Below are 6,804 nucleotides of genomic sequence, written 5' to 3' on the forward strand. Positions count from 1 at the left end.
TTTCTGAAAACAGTTATAGCTAGAGGCAGCTCATCAGACCGCGTACAATAAGAGGTGCTTATTGTTGTTTGCCTAAGAATACATTACTGTACTCTTTTCTGTCGCAAAGCATCTAAACTGATCTTGGCTAATCTCCAAAAGCTAAGCGGTGTTGCCCTGATTAGAACTTGGATTAGGCTAGACTGGGAAATTGAAAAAACAGCCAGTACAATAGCAACTGCTTCCATATTGTTGCCAAAAATTGACATAAATAAGTTCATAGAATCAGAAGTTGAATTTAAGTGGTGCTTGTTCCTAAGAATTACCATTAAAGAAACATTCACATTTAACAGGAAAGATAAGAGAGTGCTTTCCAGATGTTACAGGATTACCACTTTCTAATCCCTCAATGTTGACCATGCTGCCTAGAGTTTCAGGATGCTGTCCTCTAAAATCTATACAGGGCATCAGATTGCCTGCTGTTACAATACTTGGCTTACTGGGAAGAGGCTCCATTCAATTCAGCTGTTCTCTCATCATATTAAGCCATAAACTGATTAATTGGGTGTTGGTTCAACATGTTGTGAGAATCTAACTGTTCTGGTTTGTAAACTCTGATTGATTGATTACGTGCCAGCAAGTTGTCACTGGCTCTTAAAGATCACATAGATTTTCTCCATGAAGATCTGTCCTTAACCTGGTCCTTCAGTTCTTCCAATGGCACCCCCATCAGTGTAACTGACTCTACCTCTCTTGCTGCTGGTCATCCTCTTCTCTTTCCTTCCACCTTTCCCAGCATCAGAGCCTTCTCCAGAGAGTTGGGTCTTGTCATAATGCATCCAAAGTAGGTTAATTTGAACCTGGTCATTTGTGCCTCAAATGAGAACTCTGGGTTGGTTGGTTTGATGATCCATTGGTTCGTTTTCTTGGCTGTCCATGGTATTCTCAGGAATCTTCTCAAACACCAAAGCTTGGAAGTGACAATACTCCTCCTATCTTGCTTTTTCAAAGTCCAACTCACTTCCGTAGAGTGTCACAGGGAATACCATGGTTTGCACATTTCTGATTTTTGCAGGTATAGACACATCATGGCATCTGAATATCTTTATTCAAGGCCCTTATGGCTGCTCTACCAAGCACTAGCCTGTGGAGTCCTTGGTGCTCAGTTCAAAAGAGACAACAAAAAAGCTAAAAAGGAAACAAAAATACCAGAATACTTCCTTGCCAGCAATCAACACCCAGAGAACCAGGATTAACACCAGACAGTCAAATGGTAAAAATACCCCAGTCAAGGAACTACCAACATAGACAAACAATCAAGCAGCAAACAACAGCCTAATCAAATACCTACCAAGGAGAAAAGAATGCGGTCAACACTGTCAGGGCAAGCTGCTGTATATAAACAGAGAGCAAACCCCACTCCCTTCCAGCACTGAAGATGTTGCCTAGACAGGCAACGAAACATCTTTTCACCTATTACCTGCGAGGCAAAGTTGGCTATGGAGTGTTTGGTGGAGGTGGGAATAATTGAACAATCCCATGTTAACAGTATTCTGAAATGCTGAAGGTAAAGAGGGATCTTGATCTTTAGATGCAGCATCCTTGTTCTTGCTTACTGCTATGTCTCCAAAATACTGAGGAAGGTCTAGCTGGCCTTTGTTGCTCATTTACCAAATTCCCTGGATTTGTCAATTTCAGTTGCTTCCTTTCCTCCCTCCATGAAGTAAGAGAGGTAGTTGACCAGCATCTAGTCAGTTTCATTTATCCTTCTGTAGCCAGCCAATCATGGAAAAGTCTCCCTCCCTCTTCTCCCAGAATAGTTCTGCCCTGATGCCTCCCATTTTGTTGTTGTTGTTTATTCGTTTAGTCGCTTCCGACTCTTCGTGACTTCATGGACCAGCCCACGCCAGAGCTTCCTGTCAGTCGTCAACACCCCCAGCTCCCCCAGGGACGAGTCCATCACCTCTAGAATATCATCCATCCATCTTGCCCTTGGTCGGCCCCTCTTCCTTTTGCCTTCCACTCTCCCTAGCATCAGCATCTTCTCCAGGGTGTCCTGTCTTCTCATTACATGGCCAAAGTATTTCAGTTTTGCCTTTAATATCATTCCCTCAAGTGAGCAGTCTGGCTTTATTTCCTGGAGGATGGACTGGTTGGATCTTCTTGCAGTCCAAGGCACTCTCAGAATTTTCCTCCAACACCACAGTTCAAAAGCATCGATCTTCCTTCGCTCAGCCTTCCTTATGGTCCAGCTCTCGCAGCCATATGTTACTACAGGGAACACCATTGCTTTAACTATGCGGGCCTTTGTTGTCAGTGTGATGTCTCTGCTCTTAACTATTTTATCGAGATTTGTCATTGCTCTTCTTCCAAGGATTAAGCGTCTTCTGATTTCCTGACTGCAGTCAGCATCTGCAGTAATCTTTGCGCCTAGGAATACAAAGTCTTTCACTGCTTCTACATTTTCTCCCTCTATGTGCCAGTTATCAATCAAGCTGGTTGCCATAATCTTGGTTTTTTTGAGGTTTAGCTGCAAACCAGCTTTTGCACTTTCTTCTTTCACCTTCATTATAAGGCTCCTCAGTTCCTCTTCACTTTCAGCCATCAAAGTGGTATCATCTGCATATCTGAGATTGTTAATGTTTCTTCCAGAGATTTTAACTCCAGCCTTGGATTCCTCAAGGCCAGCATGTCGCATGATGTGTTCTGCATACAAGTTGAATAGGTAGGGTGAGAGTATACAGCCCTGCCATACTCCTTTCCCAATCTTAAACCAGTCTGTTGTTCCGTGGTCTGTTCTTACTGTTGCTACTTGGTCGTTATACAGATTCTTCAGGAGGCATACAAGATGACTTGGTATCCCCATACCACTAAGAACTTGCCACAATTTGTTATGGTCCACACAGTCAAAGGCTTTAGAATAGTCAATAAAACAGAAATAGATGTTTTTCTGAAACTCCCTGGCTTTTTCCATTATCCAGCGGATATTGGCAATTTGGTCTCTAGTTCCTCTGCCTTTTCTAAACCCAGCTTGTACATCTGGCAATTCTCGCTCCATGAACTGCTGAAGCCTACCTTGCAGGATCTTGAGCATTACCTTACTGGCATGTGAAATGAGTGCCACTGTTCGATAGTTTGAACATTCTTTCGTGTTTCCCTTTTTTGGTATGGGGATATAAGTTGATTTTTTCCAGTCTGATGGCCATTCTTGTGTTTTCCAAATTTGCTGGCATATAGCATGCATTACCTTGACAGCATCATCTTGCAAGATTTTGAACAGTTCAGCTGGGATGCCGTCGTCTCCTGTTGCCTTGTTATTAGCAATGCTTCTTAAGGCCCACTCAACCTCACTCTTCAGGATGTCTGGCTCTAGCTCACCGACCACACTGTCAAAGCTATCCCCGATATTGTTATCCTTCCTATACAGGTTTTCTGTATATTCTTGCCACCTTTTCTTGATCTCTTCTTCTTCCGTTAGGTCCTTGCCATCTTTGTTTTTGATCATACCCATTTTTGCCTGGAATTTACCTCCAATGTTTCTAATTTTCTGGAAGAGGTCTCTTGTCCTTCCTATTCTATTGTCTTCTTCCACTTCCGCGCATTGCTTGTTTAAAAATAATTCCTTATCTCTTCTGGCTAACCTCTGGAATTTTGCATTTAATTGGGCATATCTCCCCCTATCACTGTTGCCTTTTGCTTTCCTTCTTTCTTGGGCTACTTCTAGTGTCTCAGCAGACAGCCATTTTGCCTTCTTGGTTTTCTCTTTCTTTGGGATGTATTTTGTTGCCGCCTCCTGAACAATGCTGCCAACTTCTGTCCAGAGTTCTTCTGGGACCCTATCTACTAAGTCCAGTCCCTTAAATCTATTCTTCACCTCCACTGCATATTCCTTAGGAATATTAGTGAGCTCATATCTAGCTGATCTGTGGGTCTTCCCTAATCTCTTTAGTCTGATCCTAAATTGTGCAAGAAGAAGTTCGTGATCTGAACTACAGTCAGCTCCAGGCCTTGTTTTTACCGACTGTACAGATGTCCGCTACCTTTGGCTGCAAAGGATGTAATCAATCTGATTTCGGTGTTGTCCATCTGGTGAAGTCCATGTATAAAGCCGTCTCTTAGGTTGTTGGAAGAGAGTGTTTGTTATGCAGAGTGAATTGTCTTGGCAAAATTCTATCAGCCTGTGTCCTGCTTCGTTTTGTTCTCCCAGGCCATACTTACCTGTAATTCGAGGTGTCATTTGACTGCCCACCTTAGCATTCCAGTCTCCTGTGATGAAAATAACATCTCTTTTAGGCGTGTTGTCCAGTAGGTGCTGCAGATCCTCATAGAACTGCTCTACTTCAGCTTCTTCAGCATTTGTGGTTGGGGCGTATATTTGGATCACTGTGATGTTAGATGGCTTGCCCTGAATTCGAATTGAGATCATTCTGTCGTTTTTTGGGTTGTATCCAAGCACTGCTTTAGCCACTTTACTATTAATTATGAAGGCTACTCCATTTCTTCTGTGGTCCTCTTGTCCGCAGTAGTAGATCTGGTGGTCATTTGATGTGAAGTGGCCCATTCCAGTCCATTTCAGTTCACTGACGCCCAGAATGTCTATCTTTAATCTTGACATCTCACCAATAACCACATCCAATTTGCCCTGGCTCATAGATCTTACATTCCAGGTTCCGATGGTGTGTTGATCCTTAGAACATCGGATTCGCCGTTCACCACCAGCACCGTCGGCCGCTAGCCGTCCTTTCGGCTTTGAGCTAGCTGCGTCATCACGTCTGGGGCTAGTTGAGCTCATCCTCTGTTCCTCCCCAGTAGCATTTTGACCATCTTCCGACCTGGGGGTCTCATCTTCCGATGGTATACCGACATATCTCTGGTTGTACTGATCCTTTTAGTTTTCACGGCAAGAATACTGAGGTGGGTTGCCATTACCTTCCCCAGGGATCGCATTTAGTCTGACCTCTCTGTCATGACCTTCCCGTCTTGGGTGGCCCTTCACGGTTTAGCTCATGGCATCATTGAGGTGCTCAAGCTCCAGCACCACGACAAGGTAACGATCCTTTGCTGAAGGATGCCTCCCATATGTTTCTTAATTTCACATAACATTAATTTAACCTGGGAAGTGCCTAAATGAGGTGTGGAATGGAATGCAAAAGAAGCAACCTAGAGAAGCCAGACAGAACTCTGTAGACAGACCTTTCCCAGTCTTGTGACAATATGGGTAGATATTTTCCTTGCAGGCTGAAAGGGACTGGCTGCAGAGCATACTCACCCACCAGGAGACTGTTAATCAGTGACTCAGAATAGATGAAGGCTAGAAGAAGACATCCTGAAGAGTGAGGTTGAGTGGGCCTTAAGAAGCATTGCTAATAACAAGGCAACAGGAGACGACGGCATCCCAGCTGAACTGTTCAAAACCTTGCAAGATGATGCTGTCAAGGTAATGCATGCTATATGCCAGCAAATTTGGAAAACACAAGAATGGCCATCAGACTGGAAAAAATCAACTTATATCCCCATACCAAAAAAGGGAAACACTAAAGAATGTTCAAACTATCGAACAGTGGCACTCATTTCACATGCCAGTAAGGTAATGCTCAAGATCCTGCAAGGTAGACTTCAGCAGTTCATGGAGCGAGAATTGCCAGATGTACAAGCTGGCTTTAGAAAAGGCAGAGGAACTAGAGACCAAATTGCCAATATCCGCTGGATAATGGAAAAAGCCAGGGAGTTTCAGAAAAACATCTATTTCTGTTTTATTGACTATTCTAAAGCCTTTGACTGTGTGGACCATAACAAATTGTGGCAAGTTCTTAGTGGTATGGGGATACCAAGTCATCTTGTATGCCTCCTGAAGAATCTGTATAACGACCAAGTAGCAACAGTAAGAACAGACCATGGAACAACGGACTGGTTTAAGATTGGGAAAGGAGTATGGCAGGGCTGTATACTCTCACCCTACCTATTCAACTTGTACGCAGAACACATCATGCGACATGCTGGGCTTGAGGAATCCAAGGCTGGAGTTAAAATCGCTGGAGGAAACATTAACAATCTCAGATATGCAGATGATACCACTTTGATGGCTGAAAGCGAAGAGGAACTGAGGAGCCTTATGATGAAGGTGAAAGAAGAAAGTGCAAAAGCTGGCTTGCAGCTAAACCTCAAAAAAACCAAGATTATGGCAACCAGCTTGATTGATAACTGGCAAATAGAGGGAGAAAATGTAGAAGCAGTGAAAGACTTTGTATTCCTAGGTGCAAAGATTACTGCAGATGCTGACTGCAGTCAGGAAATCAGAAGACGCTTAATCCTTGGAAGAAGAGCAATGACAAATCTCGATAAAATAGTTAAGAGCAGAGATATCACACTGACAACAAAGGCCCGCATAGTTAAAGCAATGGTGTTCCCTGTAGTAACATATGGCTGCGAGAGCTGGACCATAAGGAAGGCTGAGCGAAGGAAGATCGATGCTTTTGAACTGTGGTGTTGGAGGAAAATTCTGAGAGTGCCTTGGACTGCAAGAAGATCCAACCAGTCCATCCTCCAAGAAATAAAGCCAGACTGCTCGCTTGAGGGAATGATATTAAAGGCCAAACTGAAATACTTTGGCCACATAATGAGAAGACAGGACACCCTGGAGAAGATGCTGATGCTAGGGAGAGTGGAAGGCAAAAGGAAGAGGGGCCGACCAAGGGCAAGATGGATGGATGATATTCTAGAGGTGACGGACTCGTCCCTGGGGGAGCTGGGGGTGCTGACGACTGACAGGAAGCTCTGGCGTGGGCTGGTCCATGAAGTCACGAAGAGTCGGAAGCGACTAAATGA

Source organism: Candoia aspera, chromosome 8 (genome assembly GCF_035149785.1).
Source record: "Candoia aspera isolate rCanAsp1 chromosome 8, rCanAsp1.hap2, whole genome shotgun sequence".
NCBI classification, from domain to species: Eukaryota; Metazoa; Chordata; class Lepidosauria; order Squamata; family Boidae; genus Candoia; species Candoia aspera.